This window comes from Canis lupus, chromosome 4 (assembly GCF_048164855.1).
Source record: "Canis lupus baileyi chromosome 4, mCanLup2.hap1, whole genome shotgun sequence".
In the NCBI taxonomy this organism is placed as follows: Eukaryota; Metazoa; Chordata; class Mammalia; order Carnivora; family Canidae; genus Canis; species Canis lupus.
The window spans coordinates 29,684,520-29,702,931 of record NC_132841.1 but is presented as its reverse complement, the minus strand read 5'-3'; the positions used below and the strand labels follow the sequence as shown (position 1 = coordinate 29,702,931).

Sequence of the window (18,412 nt, the reverse complement as noted above, 5' to 3'; positions counted from 1 at the left end):
AACACTGGGTAGGGAGTCCAGGGTGGGTGAGTCCCTGTTTCATCTACCCGCTGTGAGCTGTGTGGTCTCGGGCGAGACCCTGGTGCATAGAGCTTTATGCACCTGTCTCCACTTGCATGTAAGCCAGCCTCACCTATCTGCCGTGGAGGTGCAACCGGGAAACCCCGACGGTGGCTCCTGTGCTTGGAGGACTCGACTCAGGCCAGGCCCGGTCCTGAGCACTCTGCACACACTGTCTCATGCAAGCCTACACCCCATGAGGCAACTGCTACCGTCTCCCCGCGACCTGCTAGTGTGTTGGCTGTGTGACCCCGAGCCCTCCCCACCTTGGGGTCAGCCTCACGGAGGACTGTGTTTGGTCCTGCAGGGCTCAGGATGACTGTGGCTCTCAGGAGGCAGCCCCAGGTAGGGTGGTGGGGCGGGGTGGGGTGGGGTCGGGGTGGCAGGCAGCAGCCTGGGCCACCGTTGGCTCAGGCCTGGCTCCCTGTTTCTCCTTCAGAGCAGCTGGGGGAGGGAGCCGTCATTAGTTGAGGTCTCTGCAGCGTTTAATCACCACGCAGCTCTGCCTCCCTCCTCCCCACTCCAGCGCCTGCTCTCTCCCTGCAGGAAACGGCTCTCTGCCTTCTGCCTCTGATGGAAGCCATGAAAAATTAACACAGCACCCAGAGAGAAGGAAACACCGGGGCGGGCAGGGGCATCGGAGCCAGAGGACCAGCTGGCCCTAGTCCAGCAGGCACCAGCTGGCCAAGCTGGATCTTGAGGATGCTCTCAAGGGCCTGCTGGCCACACCACTGACCACCAGCAGGGCCACAGGGTCTGGACGGCCAGCCGCCTGGGGGTCGGGAGCCAGCCCAGCTGCCTCGGAGGGAGCTGGAAGGAGCTGGAAGGCACAGCCAGGACCTGCCTGGGATCTCAAGCCCTCGGAGGATCGGAGAACAGGGACACGCCCTCTCCGCCTCTGCCCTGAGCGCCAGGCCGTGTAGGGACATGCCCTCGTGAAGGTCAACGGCAAGCCAGGCAGAAACTCGACACATCCCTTTTCTCTGTTTGTTTTCCCGACAGTCCTGTGATGTCAAGATCATGACTCCCATTTTCTAGGAGGAAACTGGCACTCAGAGGGGTTAAGGAACCTGCCCAAAGACGGCCAGCCAAAACAACCGGCAGAAAGGGACTGTTCATTTTTCACTAATGCTGTTCCTTTTTACCTACGTGATACACAAATACCGTCTCCTTCTAAAGCTAACATTTCAGGCGCAGACCCGAAGAGGCACCGGGGCCGGCGTCTGCTGGCCTCCCGATCTCTCATTTTTCCACAGCTTCTGGTGGTTCCATCTCCGCTAAGTCTCACCACCTCCCCTCTTTAAACTTTCCAACGTGATTCTGAAGAAGTCACGTGTGCACGCGATTACAAACGGAGGGGATAGAGGACACGTCGCGAAGAACAGTCTTCCCCGGCCCCAGGCTTGTTGCCTAGCTCCTCTCAACCAGGGGACTCTTGCTAGCGCAGCTCTGGGTTTTCCTTCCAGAGCTGTTCACATACGTCATCATGGCCTTAGCCATGCTTGGCTGGAAGGTTCGCACCCTGGATATCTGCATGGTTCATCCCCTCACCCCACAGTCGCTCCTGGGTGAGGGCTTCCCTGACCTCCTGGGTGAGGGCTTCCCTGACCTCTCCGCATCTAGCCTGAGACCCCTGCCCCCCACCCCACCCGCCCCAACGTCCTCTGCCTCCCTCCCCTGGCTGGTCATCCTGCACAGCACTTACTCCCTTCCACTTCTTCTTGCATTTATTTCCTGCCACCCCTCTCCCTGCACCGGAGCAAAAGCTCTCCCCTGGCAGGGGCTTCCACGCGCTGCGTTCACTGCCACACCCTTGGCGCCTAGAACAATGACCGACACACGGGTGACGACACGAACGGAAAAGCTGGACTGGGCCACGGTGCGTGTGGGCAGGCCCCGCCCTGACGCAGAGGGTGGCGTGTTATACACGCTGTTCTCAACCTTCTTTCTAAGAACATATGGTGCAGCTCAAATAGACTGTCATTCTTGGAGGACAGGACGGAGCCTTTTCTATCTCTGGTCTCTCCAAGGATCCAGCTTGCTCTGGGGGGGCACACGGGAGATGCTCAGAGCACACGATGACCAGGCTGGAAACTTGATCCTTACCTCACACCGCAGACAAAAAAACAAAACAAAACAAAACACACCGTAACATGGTCTAGAAGACGGGGTAGGAGACTATCTCCACGAGCCTGGGATGGAGGAAGGCTCTCAACGGAGGCCACAAGCACTAACCGTACAGGAAAGCTGGGCAGTTTTCCAGCATCAGAGTGAGAAACTGCTCTACTGAGATCCCCCCATTAAGAGAATGAAAAAGCGAGCCCGGCGTGGTGGGAGGGTCTGGAAGAGACAGGGGACACACAGCGCACGGTGAGGCCCAGACTCAAGGGCTCTAGGGAGCAAGGCACCCCCGGACTGTGTGTAGTGACCCAGGAGGGCTTCTCAGAAGAGGCGGAAGGTGACTCCATCTCACTCCTCCCCCAGCTCTGGCCTCTTCCTCTTCCCGCCTGAAAAACCAGAGACTTAAAGACAGGCAGAAGAGCCCCAGCCCCCCTTTTCTGCCCCATGCAGAGATAACCAAGCAAGAAAAAAACAAATTAAAGAGCCCAGGAGCCTGGCAGGGCCTTGGGAAGTTTGGTTTGACAGGGCAACAGCATTTAACAAAGCTCAGATCATCCATCACTGGGGCCTAGTCATTTAGATACTGGGCATTTGATTAAACTAATATGGGCGGCTGGGGCAAGGCATGGCTGGGCGCTTCCTACCCTCGCCTACAAATTAGACCGTCACACACAATCCGATTACCTTGACTGCCACATTTATCTCTGGAGAGGGGCCATCCATCACTCCTCAGCAGCTGGCTCTGTGCCTCCTCCTGCAGGAGGGGACTTAAGTGTGCACCCAAGTCTTAGCAGGCAGAGCTCATTGTTATGCATTCCACCATCCACTCAGCAGACACGTGCCACGTGCCCACCCTGGGGCAGGCCTCGAGCTGGGCACGGCGGGGGGGTGGGGGGGGGTGGGGGGGGCGGGGGGGGACGGTGGGGGGACCGACAAGCAGACACTGCCTGCCACTAGGAAGCCCACGGACGGCTCGTGAAGGCGCCGGCAAGAGAGCTCAACATGTTGATTTAGCTGTGGGCTCGGGTCTAAGTCCCAAGCTCCCTCCTTTCCAGTTGGGACTCCGAGGGAGACGTGTCACTGATCTAGTCCTCGACCCCTTGACCTATGGAATGGGGGTGATGACACAGTGCAGTACTGTCTGACACACCCTCCTCGCTGATGGATGTGGCCTCTGTCCGCACTGTCCAGACCGGAGCCACGTAGGTCACGTGTGACGGCCGAGCCCCTGAAATGTGGCTCCTGAGAGGAGCTGAGGTTTTAATTGTATTTCAACTCTTTCTACTTCATTACGTGTAAGGGTAAGAGGCCGCACGGGGCTCCAGCTCCGGACGTCGCAAACCCAGTGGCGGCTCCCCTTTCAGGGTTGCAGCGAAGGGTAAAGCAGACAGCCTTACCACAGCCAGTGCCAAGCTCTGCACATGACCAGTGCTCCCCAAAGGCTCCCTTCCTTCTCAAAGGGAGGGCTGCATTCTGAAGCCAAGGATAACGGCTGCTCTTAGCCGAAAGACCCCAAACTGCTAACATGGTCACGTCTGTCGTCTCGTAGTCCAGCGGGGTCGCACGCTCCTCTTTAAACAAAAAGCAGCCTCAGAGCTACAGGTGGCACAGACCATAAAGTGGCAGGCGCAGAACGCGACTGTGCGTCTTTGCGATCTCGAACCCCCGTCTTCCCACCGGACACTGGAACTTGGAGTCCAGTCCGTCCCTAGACACTCAAGAGATGTCCACTGGTGGCAGACTTGGCATAAAACCAGAGTCTGGACTGGCGAGAAAGCTCGGAGACATCGGGCTTCCTCCCGCTGTATGGGATGCCAGGGAGCACAGGCTGGAAGGCTGGCTGGGGTGCGTTTAAAGCAGCTTCTGGCACCGGGAACCTGAGGGCCCTGGGTGAGTGGAGTCCCCGTACAGTGGGGGAGAGGGGTGCTCACAAATCCGGGAACGGGATGCAGCACCCCACAAGTGCTCTCTCGCTTGTAGGACCTGTTCAAACGACTGGTACTGCCTGAGGTCTGGGGGCAGGTCGGAGACCAGGGGAGCCCGCCAGCCTGTGTGCGGGGCTGGCAAGGCTGCGGCGACGGCCCCCGGGAACGAGCGCTCCAACAGGGGGGCCCAGAGACCCCAATCCTCACTGACTGGATCTGGCACAAGCCACGTCACGCTCGGGGGCTCCTTTCTTTATCAAAAACAGGAATAAAAGCACACGCAAAGCCCTCTGTGAGGATCCGATGGGACACGCAAAGGCACGTACAACCTGGATTTGGAGGCCCCTGGTGGAAGCGAAGTGCACCAGTGGGAAGGCTTTCCCAAGAACCTCACGGCAGCTTCGCCCCAGAGACAAACTGCCTCCCCAAGAGAAGACAAGCCTCCTGAAGAAACAGCCAGAACTCTGGAGCCCTGTCTGCAGACACTCGAGAGACGTCCAGGGGGCAGGAGGCTCCTCCGAGAGTCCGAGCTGCAGAGGAGCAGGCCCGGGTCCGCGGAGACCCGCCTTGGGAGCCTCTCCTGAAACTGGCTGTGCCGGGGGCCAGCGGGCGCGCAGAGGGGGCCGGACCGGGCCGCCGGGAAGGAGGCAGGGGACACACTGCAGCTGTGGGAGGGAACAGGCTGCCCCGGTTGGCATGTAGGAGGTTCCTGGCGGGAGAGTTCCACCAGAAGGGACGGCTGTGAGGGGGCAGCCAGACCAGAAGCGTCCAGAGAGACGAGGGGACCTGGAAAGCCAGTGAGGAAACGGGAGTGGGTGAGAGGGGCCCCGCAGGGGAGCCGAGGAGGCCTCCTGGGACACACCCTTCCCCCCGATTCACCCTTCTCTGCTGTCCTGGTTGATGGAATACTTGTAGCCACTCACACATGAGTATAAATGAGTTTGTAACAACCGGTGCCAGGTCGGGCTAGCAGCAATAATTGCAGGAGAAAGAACGGGGTGGGGGAAGGTGCCAGGCACTCTCCCTGGCAAGCTACCTGCTTGAAGGCCAGAAGACACCCCAAGAGCTCCCCAGTGGGGACCCTCCACTGCCAGGACCACCAGCGTCCCCCCCCCCCACACAACCCCTCTCCACAATGCCAAAATGCCAACACTCTTTTGTTGCCACTTAAACCAATTTGGGGGTAATTCTGCAAGCAATTGTCTTCCGATTTACAATGCGGCGCAGTGATTGCACGGAGGCTGATGGTTCAGGCTGTAATTGTATGGTAATCACTTCTGTTTATGATCGATGCGGAAATCACTATTGTTTTCCAGCAGGCTTGTTAAATCAAAAAAGTGCAGGGGTGGGAAGGGAGGGTTTATTTCTGTGAGTTGGAGCCCCGGGAAAATGAAATTAAGCAGAGCAACCCAATGTGGTGGTGGTGGTGGGGGTGCGGGGGAGGCGGGGTGGCTCTGATGGCAAAGGAACCCTCATCAACTCAGAACTGAGGCAGAGACAGGCAGGGACAGAGAGATACAGAGACAGCGAGAGACACGGAAGGTGCAGGAGACACCGAGACAAAGGGAGGAGGGTGGGGAAGCCAGGGCAACAGCGGCACTCGTGGCCGAGACGGTCAGACACTCAGATACACGAACGCCCAGACAGACCCCACTGCTCCAACATGCAGAGACCCCAAGAGGGAGAGTAGCATCCCCCCACACCTGCTCTCACCCATTCCTGGGGCGGGGAGGGACAACCCAGGTGCCAGGTGGCAGGCCCCACACGACCTGCCTGTCAGGGCTGGAGCACCCTCCCTGCCCCATCTGGGATCTCCTTCCCTCTCCCCCTCGCCCCTGCTCCGAGGCCACCTACCTGCTGCCTGGAAACAGGGTGGCACATGGCACCCGGGGGGCTCAGGTGGCAGGAGCGTGGCAGTATCGTGAGCCGAGCCACTGCTGCGGGGAGCGGTGGGGGGGGACCTGCCCACCTGGCAGGCAGACACCCGAACCTCCCAGAGGCCGTGGGGAACAGGCCCGGGCCGGGGGAGAGGGATGGCCCCCCGGGGGGGGGCACCACGGGAGTGAACCAGCCCGGGCTGGGGGCCAAGGCCCACAGGGAGCGGGCAGGCACAGCTGCTGCAGCTCACACGAGCCTCTAGGTTGCAGGCTGCGCCTGGCTACCAGGCATACGTTTGTTTTCAACCACACACCCTTCTTCCCCAGCAAAAGTGCACAGAGACCACTGGGCAACGTCTGAAAAGCAACATTAAAAACATCAGGTGTCTGCTCTGCAGAGCCGACGGGCCCGACGCCCTCACCTCTGCTGGCTCTCCTGGCACTGCCTGCCCCCCTCGCACCTGTCGCAAGCACCCTCCGTGCTTCACAGTTCTCTCCAGGGAGGCCTCCCCCCTCCCCAGGGCACCTTCCTCTCCTGGGCCCCACGGTACCGACTGCCAGGCCGGACTCGGGAGCCCACACACCTGGCTCTCATCAGCTCGGCCCCATCACAGGTGAGCTCCGGGCGGCGGGAAGGAGAATGACATTCAGGAGCCTTCCAAACAGTTTCGTGCGTGGGCTTGAAGGCCACCCTGCCCTACCGGTGTGGCTTCCCTTCAACCCAGAGCGCCCCGACTCTGCCGTGCCGCCCTGCACGTTGCCCTTGACGGCAGTCGAGGCCGTGGGACGGTGAGCAGTAGGATGGGCCCTCCTCGGCCCGGGTCCAGGCCTGGAACTCGCCCCGGCCTGGCCCTCCCACAGGTGGCTCCCCGGCCGGACTGGGCTCTGAACCGGGGTGCCCCGGCTGCCTCATTAGGGGCTCAGCAGGGCATGCCAGGCAGCCGCTGGAAAAATCTTAGAAGTGGAACAATCACTCCCTAATTGGACTTCCAGGATTCCGCTTAAGAAAACAGACTGCTTCTCCCCTAGGGACTTTGCTGCTGAAGTATATACAAACAAGTGATAGTTGTTCCACATTAAAAACAAAGTTGGGCTAAAACGAGAATTGAAACTGCAGTCAAGTTGTCTAGATGGAGAGGAATACCCCAAGGGTGGGGAGCCTACATGCGCCTGTGTTTGTGTGAAGGGCTGTGTGCATGTGTGTGTGCCGGCCCACGCGTCCACGCTGGGTGTGCTGCGTGTCTGGCTAGGTGGCTAGCTTGGCGGATCACTGTCTCGTCCGTTCTCTGCTCCGGAGCCCGTCACCAAGCCTCACATCCCGGGGTCTGGACCCCACACCCCCGCAGGTGCGGTCACTGGTGGAGGGTGAAGACTCAAGCTCTGGAGTCCGAAGCCCAGAGTGCGAGCCTCCACTCCACCCTGACACTGCCCGACCCCTACCTCATCTCCCTGTTTCTGCAGTGCTGGTAATGACAGGGGAGAGAAGGCACCCCATGGGTAGAAGCACCTTTTTAGAGTCTGCTCCAGCCTGTAACCTAAAGTGTGGGGGCAGCCCGTGATCCCTGACCTCTGTTTACACAGCACCCTGAAGTCCGAGCACTGGGTGGGAAGTTTACGGTAAGGCCACCAGGCCAGGGTGCTTTCCTCCCAACACCAGCTGCTCAAAGGGGAGCTCACAGCTGGCCACAGGATGCTGAGGCTCAGCAGGAAAAGGCCCAGGCCAGCTCAAGTGGCAGGGCTGTCAGGGCAGAGATGCAGCCCGAGTCAATCCTCGTGCTAAGGACGACAGGCATCAACAGCCCCATTTTACATTGGGGAAAGTAGAGGCCCCAAGAGGCAAGTGACTTCTCATGAAGGGTGGGATGCAACAGTCTCCTGACTCTAGGGTGCTCTGAGAGACCAACGATCCGAAGACTTCCCCTGTAAGTCGCTCTGAGAGTTGTCACAGAATTCTTCTATCATCCCCGAGACAGAGACAGGCAGAGCGGAAGCTGTGGACCGTCAGGGCTTATTTCCCCAGGAATCCATGCAACACCCTTTCCTGAGGCCTGGGAGGGTCCAGAGTCCTCTTCCTGAGGATGAGACAGGCCTTCTGGGGTCAGCTCCAGCAAGCCTTCCCAGGCCCTCCCTGAGTCCCTGGAGTGATGTGCGGAGAAGGCCACTGGGCTTGGTGCCCTTGGTCATCTCTCAGGGGGAAGAAGATCCCTAGAAATGTCCAGGCCTCGGGGCGAGACCCCTCTCAGAGCTCCATGTCAATCTTCCAGTCTGACGGGAGGGGGGGTGTGCCTGCACCGGGGGGGGGGGGGGGGGGGGGGGGGGGGAGGGGTGCCAGGGCCAGGCACAGTGGCTGCCTTTATCTGGGGCCACCTTCTCAGAGTCATTGGTTGCCTGGGCCGGACGGGGGCCATCCCACCCCACCACCCCGAACGTGATGAGCACAACTAATACTTATCAAGTGCACCCTCTGTGCCAGGCACGGGGCCTTGCCAGGTCCTCCCAGCAATCTCAAGGTTGGTCGCTGCTACCATCCTGCTTCTACACGTGGAGGCTAAAGCATCACAGGGCTTCAGTAACTAGCCTCAGGTCACGCAACTGGCCGCACACAGCCTGGCTTCCCTCTCCCTTATGCTGCCCAGCACGGCGAGAGGAACGATGTGGGCACTTGCATGCCCCAAAGGGATGAGAACACGTCAACTCACACACACACACACACACACACACACGCACCCCACCTGGCTGCTGCATCGCAGACACTCCCAACACCCATGTGTTCAGGTCAAACCTACACAAATTCCACAGGAACGCCTCCATATACATTAATCCAACCATCATTCGACTTGTCAACGCCCCCCACATGCCCACAGGCATGTTCCCCTGCATGGGGACGCCGTGTAGATACCCAAATGCAAAACCCACAATTCATTTTCAAACATCCCATCTTAGACTTCTTTTCTGCAACATGTACTCCCTGCAATAGGCTCACCCTTGCTCCAGTGCCGGGCACACCCATGGCCCTGTACACCCAGCGCCTTCCAGATCTATCTTCATTTGGGGACATTAGGCTCCCAGAGGGCAGGGATCATGTTCTGTTTTTATTTTTCCTTTACATTCCCCACAGTCCTCCACCCAGAGCCAGCTCTTCGTTTGTTTATTCATTCATTCAAAACATATTAGTGTGCACTTTTTTGCCCATTCGGATGTGGATCATAAAAACTCGAATGAGCTACAGCCATGAACTTGAAGAAATCCAATATTCCTGCACAAACGGAGGGCTGTGCGGAGTGCTGTAATTACTGCACAGTGGACTGGGCGAGGGTCACAGGCGAGCATATTAGTAAGCGCACAAGCACGGAGGGCATGCATCCCGTGCCCTCCGCAGGACGCCTGCACACACTCCGAAGCTCCTGTTACAACAGGCCTGCGGGGGGAGGGTGCCCCCGTTTTAAGGAAGAGGCAGCTCGAGTGGCAGAGAGAGCAATCTCAAGCTCAGGTCTCCTGGGTGGGGGCCAGGAAGGCTGCAGGTACGAGGTATCCAAGACCAGGGAGGTGTCCAGGGAAGCCAGGCCTGGCCAGAGGCCGGGTTCCGTCTGGGCAGGAGCCCAGGGGCCCCGTGGGGGGCACCCCACACTCCTGGGAGAGAGGAGGGAGCAATTAGTAAGCCACAACCTGGGAAGAAATCTCCATCGAAGAGACTGTAACCTGAGGACAAAGAGCTTATCCAGGTCATCAATCGCATTTCTTGGAGAAGGTACAACTCCATGCAAAGCTCTGAGAGGATTATCAGCCCCTGACAGGCCCGATGCTGGGGAGGCTTAATTCCTGGGTGGGCAGGCTGTGGGAGCCCAGCTCTCAGTAGGGGAGCGGGGGGCGGGGGTGCTGGGTCTGGAGGGTGACCTGACCAGGCGGGATGCTCCCGGTTGCCCAGGGCTGCCTCTGGGCAGGGGCACGGAGAGGGTGGAGGCCCCATCCCTGTTTCAAGGGTCAGAGTGGCCCGGACAGAAGGGAGGGTTCCATATCCTGTGGGGCCTGTGCTTACAAAGGGAAGCAGATGCTTGGCCCTTGCCCCTGTTCCTAGCCTGGCGCTGACCTGTGGGCGTCCCCCTCCCCGGGCTGGGCTGCCAGCCTAGGGTGTGGAGGGGCATTCAGAAGTGGAGGCCCAGTGGTTAAGGCTGCCCTGGATCCAGTAAGGTCAGGCGAGAGGGTGTTTTCTGCTTTGAGAGCCACTGCCCTGAGTCCCTAGCACAGGGGTGTCAGCTCCCTGCCCAAGGGCTTTTAGGGGCTCGCAAATGAAAAGCAGACGCCCCAGAGGGTTACGCAAGTTGTCCTAAAGCCCTGCAGAGAGAAGCCACAAGCTTCTCAGCAAACACTGGGGAGCCCCAAGCTCCTAGCCAAGAGTGGGGAGGCAGTGAGGCTGTTGGTCCAGGATCTCTCGGGCTCGCCGGGGAGGTGGGCACTCTGCATGCTCACCGGCTCAGGGCTGGTACTGGAGTGAGCCCCCCCACCACGCGGGCACACGGGCGGGTGCAAGGCGGGGAGCTTTCTGAGAGGCTTGGGCTGCAGTGGAGGGTTGAGAGGATACGTCCCTGGAGGAATGGGCCTTTCACGAATCCAAGGACACCCATGACCGGGCAGCGAGGAGAGCTATGGTTCACTCAGGGCTGACTCGGTCGTAGCACTGTGTTTAAAGCTACAGCTGGGGGACGCCTGGGTGGCTCAGGGGTTGAGCATCTGCCTTCGGCTCACGTCCTGATCCCTGGGTCCTGGGATCGAGTCCTACATCGGGCTTTCCCAGGGGAAGCCTCCTTCTCCCTCTGCCTGTGTCTCTGCCTCTCTCTGGGTCTCTCATGAATACATAGTCTTAAACAAACAAACAAACCAAAAAAACCAAAGCTACAGCTGGAATTTACTCCTTAATCCTCCTACAACCCTGTGAGAGGGGCACTATTCTCCCATTTTGCAGATGAGGAAACAGGTGCAGGGAGGGTTGGGAGTATGTCCCTTCCAGTCCCAGTGTGGAAGGCGCAGGAGAGGGGCTGGGGGAGATGCTGGTGGGCAAGGCTCAGCAGGGTGAGCTCTGAGGACTTGACAGCTGTCAACCCACAATAGGGGGAGCAGGAGGGCCACACCCCTCCCACCTGACCCCCCACCTCGTACCGTGGAACCCCCTCTGTGAATGCCCAGCCCTCACCTCCTCTACCACTCCCCCATGGAGACAAATCCCCGGGAAGCCCCTGTCTGGGCGTCCACCCCAGATGCCCCCGCACCCTTCCTACTAGCAAGTCTGTTCCCTGAGACTTGTTGCTGTCACTCCCCAAGGCCGGGCCTGAGTGTCGTCCTGCTACCCAGGGTCCAGCACCAAGCACAAAGGCTCTGGGATCTCACCCCAGCTCCTAAAACTTCCAGGACGAAGGCACTGAGTGCCTTTCCAGAAGCCCTTTGGACCCTGGAAGCCAGGCCCAGACCCATAGGCCTCATCTGTCAGCCTACCTTCTTCAGGGCTGCTGTGATTCCAAGACCCATGTCAACATGGCATGGCTCATGGGGCACTCTGCCCAGAAAACACAACCCACACAATCTGGGGGCTCATAGGCTCCAGCAAATGGTTAGTGGGCTTCAAGGGCTCGGAGAGATTCTTGTGCAAGTCTCCCAGGGGGGCTTCAGGAGTCCAAGGTATAGATCTGCAGCTCCTTCCCCAGGAGGGAAATGAAAGTGGGTATGGGTGCAGGCCCATGCACACTTCCTGCAGAGCTGGGACACACATAGCGGCCCCCTCAGTCTCCCATCAGGATGGACGAGTGACAGGGACACTCACACCCTCTCTGCCTCCCCCTGGCCCTCTCCGGATCTCCCATCACTGAGGTCAGGCGGGAGGCATGAGCCCCTGGAGAGCCCTACCCTCCAGATTGCACAGTCCAGGTCTCTGGTCACAACGCACAGCGGGAGGAGCATCTCAGAGATGAGCACCCTGAGGCCCGAGGTGGAGCTGGGACAAGAAAGAACCCCGTCTCTCAGACTCAGGAATTCGGAAGAAACCAAAAGGCCAGCTGGCTTGGTAGCTAAACGTAGATTGTGAGGGAATTAAGTCAACCTGATGGTAATGAAAGCTGCCATGTACTGAGCAATCCCATGTGCCAGACACGGAGTACCGCGCCTTCCACCCCGTCTCACTGACTCCCCACTGCCACCCCGCCAGGCAGAGGCAAGCACAGGCAGCTCTATTTTGTTGACCAGGAAACAGGCTTAGAGAAGTTAAGTGACTTACCCAAAGTCACCCAGTAAATGACAGATGTGGGTTTCATAATTACTCCCCTACGCTGTCTTTGGAAGGATGCTGTGGCCCCATTTTGAGAGCCCCAGTGGGGATGGGGCAGGGAGGTCCTTTGGGACCCTATGCTTCACAGAAAGGACAGAGGGGAAGTCTGGGGCCCTGAGCAAGGGGGATATGGGGTAGGAGTAGCCCCTGGAACTGCTGGCAGGGAGGCAGGCCTCGGGACCCTGCCCCCCTCAGACAACCACCATGAGAGCTACAGAGGCGCTCTGAGGCCCGCAGGAGCAGCTGTGTCCAAGAGCACTGTGATGGTGGAAAACGTCCAACCACGGCCCCGTCCAATACGGTAGCTACTAGCCCCCTGGGGCTCTGAGCACTTGAAATGTGCCTCGTGTGATTGAGGAACTGAAAATCCATTTTCACTTAATTTTTACTAATACACATTTAAGTGGCCACATGTGGCTACTGGCCATCCTACAGGACAGCACAGGAAACCCCACGCTTCTTCCTGTAGAAGAAGGACGAGGGCTCTGGAACGTCACAAGGGTCAACTTGGGAAGCCAGAGCTGGGCCAGGAACTCAGGGCTCCCCATTCCTCCCCGGGTGACTGCCTTTGCTGTGACCCACTTATGCCCTGGGCTGCTTATTTAAGAGACTCTTATCAAGCACCTGGCACCGGTATAAGCCATGGATGTCTTGTTCTGCGACTCACAGCTTACTAGGGCTGGCACCTGGGTGGGCAAGCGACCACGTGAAACAGACTGGCATAAGGTGGTGAGTGCCGGACATCCAAAGGAGGGTACGGGGCTGCCGGGAGAGTCTCTGTACGCTGGGGGGGGGGGCCGGGGGGGCCTCCTGGGTGTTGACATTTGAACTGGGCCCAGAAGCCACAGGATGGAGGGGAGATAGAAGAAAGCCTCCCGGGGCTCCTTCCCCACATGCCCCCGGCCCTGCAATTTTTCACAGCCCACCCGCGCACACAGGAACCGAACCAGACCCTCCTGAATGTTCCGTGCACACTGTGGATCTGCCAACCAGACTATACTCTTGGGAGGTGGACAGAGGCGCCTATGAATCTCCGGCCACCTCGTGGGCTCTGCCGACCCAGGACGCCATCGACATGGTGTGAGACCAAATGCAGCAAGCCCATAGGCTATCCCCTGTCACCTGTCCCCCTGCAGCCCCAGGGAACTGCCCACATTGATTAAAAACCTCTGGGGCCTGGCTGTGACGCCCCGGGGGGACTGGAGACACAAACACATCCTTTTTTTTTTTTTTTTTTTTCCCAGGACAGAGCTGAGGGCGCAAAGAGGAGGTCTGGACAAGTTCCACCAAGTTCCCGGAGCTCCTCAGAAGCAGCGCTGGCTGCCCTCGCCCCCCACCACGGGCAACCGCAAAACAGGAACCCTGCACCAAGAGGAGGCTTTCCATTGCGTCAGCAGAGGCAGGGATGTTCCCGCAGCAGAACTGCGAGCTCACGCTGCTCCCCACTTCCCTGCATGGACTCCGACCGCCGCTCAGCAGCATCGCCGGATCCAGAGTCTTCAATGGCTCCCCGGTGCCCCCAGGATACAATCTGTGCTCCCCGTGGGGCTTCAGCCATGGCTCCGCTTCCCACGCTTACTCTGGTGCTTCATCGGGAGGGATACCCTCCCTTCTCCAAGGTTGCCATCCCCCCTCTGCTGGTTCATTTTGCCCTTTGAGCCCAAGACCCAGATCCTACCATTTCCAAAAACCAAGTTCCACCTGGGAGGAGTTTCAGGCTACTCCAGCCTCAGACTTCCCATTTCCCCCTCTACCTTCTGCAGCTCCTGGGAGGGTGGGGCCCGGGCCTGTGGCCATTCAAGCCTCCTGGCCCGGCTGTGCCTTCTTATTCCCCTGTACCATCAGACGCTGCTGGCAGCGCCCAAAGGCAGGACCAAGGCTTTCTGCCCGTGTCTCCCCCGCCCCCCGCACACCCACGCACACCCAAGACTCCTAGAGCGGACTTTACCTTCTAGAGATGAGGCACAGAGCAATGCTCTCAGTACAGAGATGAGAACAGAGGCTCCCAGAAGGGAAATGACTTGCCAAAGGGCTCACGCTAATTTGGCACCAGGTCATAGATACTATCACTTGAGGGCTGGGCCCCGGGAGCCACGTTTCCACGACGGTATCCGAATTATCTGGAGGAACTCGACAAGACCAAAGCCCAATCACAGAGGCCAGGCCCTACCTCAGAACTACTGACTCTCCAAAGCGATTGGGGTCTGGGAATGTGGGGATCCTGACTAAAGCCCCCCTCCCTCTCCGTTCTTCTCTCACCAAACAGGCAGGAAGTGCCCACTACTACTGCCAGGGGTGGGACACTGGGGAGGCAGGGCCTTCCCTACAGGTGGGCAGGGCCAGGAGGAGGACCCAGAGAGGGGCAAGGGGGCTCAGAGAAGGCTGGAGAGCTCGCTGGCTTTGAGCAGAGCAGAAATCAGTGCCCCGGTTATGGTACCCAAAGGGAAGGAAAGGGCCTACTTTCTCACCTGCCTGGGTGCTGCTGGGCAGCGCAGTCTAACGCTCTGGGCAGTGAGGCGAGGGCCTGACTCTGTAGGTCTATTTTGAAGAACAAATAGCACATCAGACTCTGGGGAGCAGGAGTGCTGGGGGTGTTGCCGCCTCGTCCCCGGGGAAAGGCACAGGGGCCTTAAACACCGCCCTACCTCACTCACGGGGCCTGGGAGCCTGGGCATGGGGTTAGAGGTCCTCTCATCCCTCCTGCTCCCCCGGATGGGCCTGAAGATGGTCTCCCAGGGGCGCAGAGGTCCCTGGCAGAGGGCCACCCCCTTCTCAGACCCCTCCCTTGAGTCAGCTCAGGGCCATGTAAGGGCTGGAGGCTGCAGGCAGGCTGATGCTGGGGGGAGGTAGGTACCACAGGACACAGGGCCAAGGCCAGAGACAAAGTGACCTCACCTCACCGCTGGAACAGACAACCGAAGGCACAATTAAATCTTAAAAAAACCTCAAGTTCAAAATGACATACTGGGATTCGGAGCGGGCCATGAGTGGGCACTAGCTCCATGCCAGCCTGCCCTGCTGTGTGACCTTGGGGCAGGCAGTCCCTTCACCAGCCTGGGCCGTGGGCTGACTGTGTTTCCCTGCCTGTGGTTAGTGGCTTGGGAGCTCCCTGAGGAGCTGGGTGTGCTTGCAGGGCAGGGGCTTGTTTTTCCCTGAGCAGGCTCCCCCGTGAGGCTGATGCTTCTCTGCCAGGCCCTGGGAGAGTTTCCTCCAGCAGCTGAGGCTTGGGGGGTGGGGAGGCAGAGTGAGGGCAAGTGTGCCAAGCAAATGTCCCATGACATGAGGGGCAGCAGGCCCTGGCAGGGAGGGAGCGAAGGGCATCTTGTGCCAGCCAAAGTCGCCAGCTCATTCTTCCCATTGGGTTGGGGTCTGCACAGCCCTCCCTGGGGTGGTGCTAACGAACTCAGCCTCGGGCCCACCGATGGGGTCCTTCCCTGCAGAGATGAGCCAGCCTCTCCCTCGGGACCAGAGCGGCATCGATCAAGGTAAACACCGCCCTCACCCAGAGCCTCTCTCCCTCTCCCAGCTCTGCCAGCACAGAACTCTCTGTTCCTGGGGACCAGAGGCTGAGCTGGCTCTCCCACCCGATCGATGGATGACTTCACCAAGAGTGACGCCTAGCAGGCACCAAGACGGTCCTCGGGGAGGCCTAAGGCTGCTCTTGGGACCGCTGCCCACCCTTGCCCCCTGGTTGACCTCTGCCGGGAGGCAGAGCACCGGTAGAGGAGGGGCTCACGTCACCCCCCCCGCCCCCCCGCTGGCTGACCTTGGGCAAAACTGAACCTCCGTTTTCTCGCACCCTAAATGGGAATACCTGGCCAGTCTATACTCCCCTCACAGGGAAGCTGCCAGAAAAAGAAGGTGCTAAGAAGACAGAAGATGGCTTTACTGAATGGACTCATCCTGCACTGTCACACCTGTGGGCTCTGGACCAGCATCCTCACGTCACTTCTGCTTCAGGTCTCCATCCTCATAGGCCAGTGCTGCCCAGTGGAACTTTCTATCACAGTGGAAACGATCTACAACCCGAACAGCCACATGTGGCTGCTGAGCACTTGAAATGCGGCTGCTACAAAGGAGAAAACTCAACTTTTACTTTTAGTTCACTGAAATTTATCAACAGCCACACATGGCTGGGAGCTATCATATTGGACGGTATAGTTCTTGATGCACCTGCCACCCTTACCCCCTGGGGTGTGACCCAGAAAGAGCCAGCAGGAAACTCCCAGGCAGGATTTGGGCTGAGTATCGGTGGGGGCACCTTTCTCAGTCTGACTGGCTGACACCAGAATGGGGACTCATCCGACAGTTCCCAGGGGCTGAACAGGACCTGGCCGCTGGGTGCTCAACCAGCACTAACTCAAATCCAGAAGTGCTCTTGCTGCCCCTCTATCCCCTTCCCCATCCTAGCCGGGAAAGCAGCTCCAGACCCGCTCATGCAGTCCTCACAGCAGTCGCCGAGGGTCCGCCACCTGCCAGGCACTGCAGTGGGCACCAGGGTACACGGTGATGAGGAGTTATGGTCCTTGCCTTCAGGGAGTCCAGAGTCGAGGCCTCTCCTTCCAGTGGGACCTCAGACCGGTTAAGCTCCTCGGTCCCCTACTGGGTGGTCTCGGGGTTTCACACATGTTTTCCCATCTGAAGCCGGGGTTCCCAAGTCCCTGAGTGCACAGGCCCCGGTGAGACCAGGGAGCTAGGTGGAGGCGCCCAGCGGCAGTGCTGGGGAGTGGAGACGGCGTTGTGAGGCAAGGCAAACCCTGTGCAGCCTGCTGCTTCCGGTTCAGACCCAGATTCTCACCAAAGCATCGCTGTTCGGTGGTTTCTCACTAAGGAAGTTCACGGTAAAAATAGCTCAGGAGGGGACTTGAATCCAGCTAGTTGGGGGGTAGTCATGGCTTAGCTGATACACAAAAAGGGGAACAGGCTTGTTAGTAGCCACATGGACCCCACAGCTCAGATTCCCACTCCCACCCCCAGCCCCTGCCATGGGACAGAGCCTTTTGCCCTGTAGTGGATGGGAGGTGAGCATTCTGCCCCAGGACCAGAGGGGCCTGAGGCCCTACACACCATCACGGTCACCCTGGATTCAGGGTGGTACCATCGTATCTACTCCAACTCACAGCCCGGCAGGATTTCTGGCCCATACTGCTCCCCGCCTCCAGGCTGGGCCATTAAGAAGCACTCTGGCACCAGCTCGTTGCCAGTTGCCTCACAAAACCTTCCTGCTGGAAGAGCCACCGGTCATGCCCAGTGCCCACCTGGCAGTTGGGCCTGACAGTCAAGGGCAGGGGTCTTGGCCCCCCATCCTGAGAATGACAGTTACCTGAAGCCCGTCTCAGGAAGTGCCACCTCCCTGCAGGTGCAAGGGATTAGGGCAGGGAAAGTCACAGCCCTGAACTCACCCAGTCTCCTCAGAGCGGGCTTCCCGTTGGCCCCGGGAACCGGGACCTATTTAGTGGCTTGGGCACCAAGCCTAGGAAGACCCCGACACCAGAACCATGCACTCAGGCCCCAGAAACAACCTTTTGGCCCCGCTGCCTTCTGAGAAAGTCTCGGGGGCACCCGGGTGGAAGGCACCTTCCTCCTGGCTGGTGCAACCCCCCCCCTTCTCCAGCCGGCTTCCCAGCAAACACTTGTCAGAAGTCCGTTCCGCACCCACCAGCTCTCCGAAGGGCGCCGCAATGGTGGCATCACCAGCGCCCGTGGGGGTCTCGGGGCTGCAACCTGACAAAGGAGCAGCTTGAAGTTAAAGACCCTGGGCCGCTGCCTGGTGCTGTGCTAGGAAGGCTTCCCGGCCCGTTCTTATTTGTGCAAGGGGGGACGATGGAGGATGGAGCCTTGTAAAATGTCTGCTGGAGCGCCAAGCACACTTGGCCTCGGGGAGGGTGCAGGGGGGCGCCGGGAGGGAGCGAGCCCCCCCCCCCCCCCCCCGCGGGCGCACAAAACGGGCCCGGTGCACGCCTGTGCCACTCGCGGCCAAGCCTCGGGCTGACACCATGCAGCACACGGCGCTACCCACAATGCACCGGCCCTCTGTCACACACAGGCTCGCACACTCACCCCCGCGCCCGGAGGGAGCCCGGCCCGGCCCGCGGGCGCCCCGGCGCCGACCCCTG

The 18,412-nt window shown here is 59.5% G+C and overlaps 1 protein-coding gene across 10 annotated transcripts in view; it reads right to left on the bottom strand.

Moving 5' to 3' along the window:
* Nucleotides 1-18,412, bottom strand: part of ZMIZ1 (zinc finger MIZ-type containing 1) — a 231,064-nt gene that overhangs the window by 48,844 nt on the left and 163,808 nt on the right. The window lies entirely within an intron of this gene.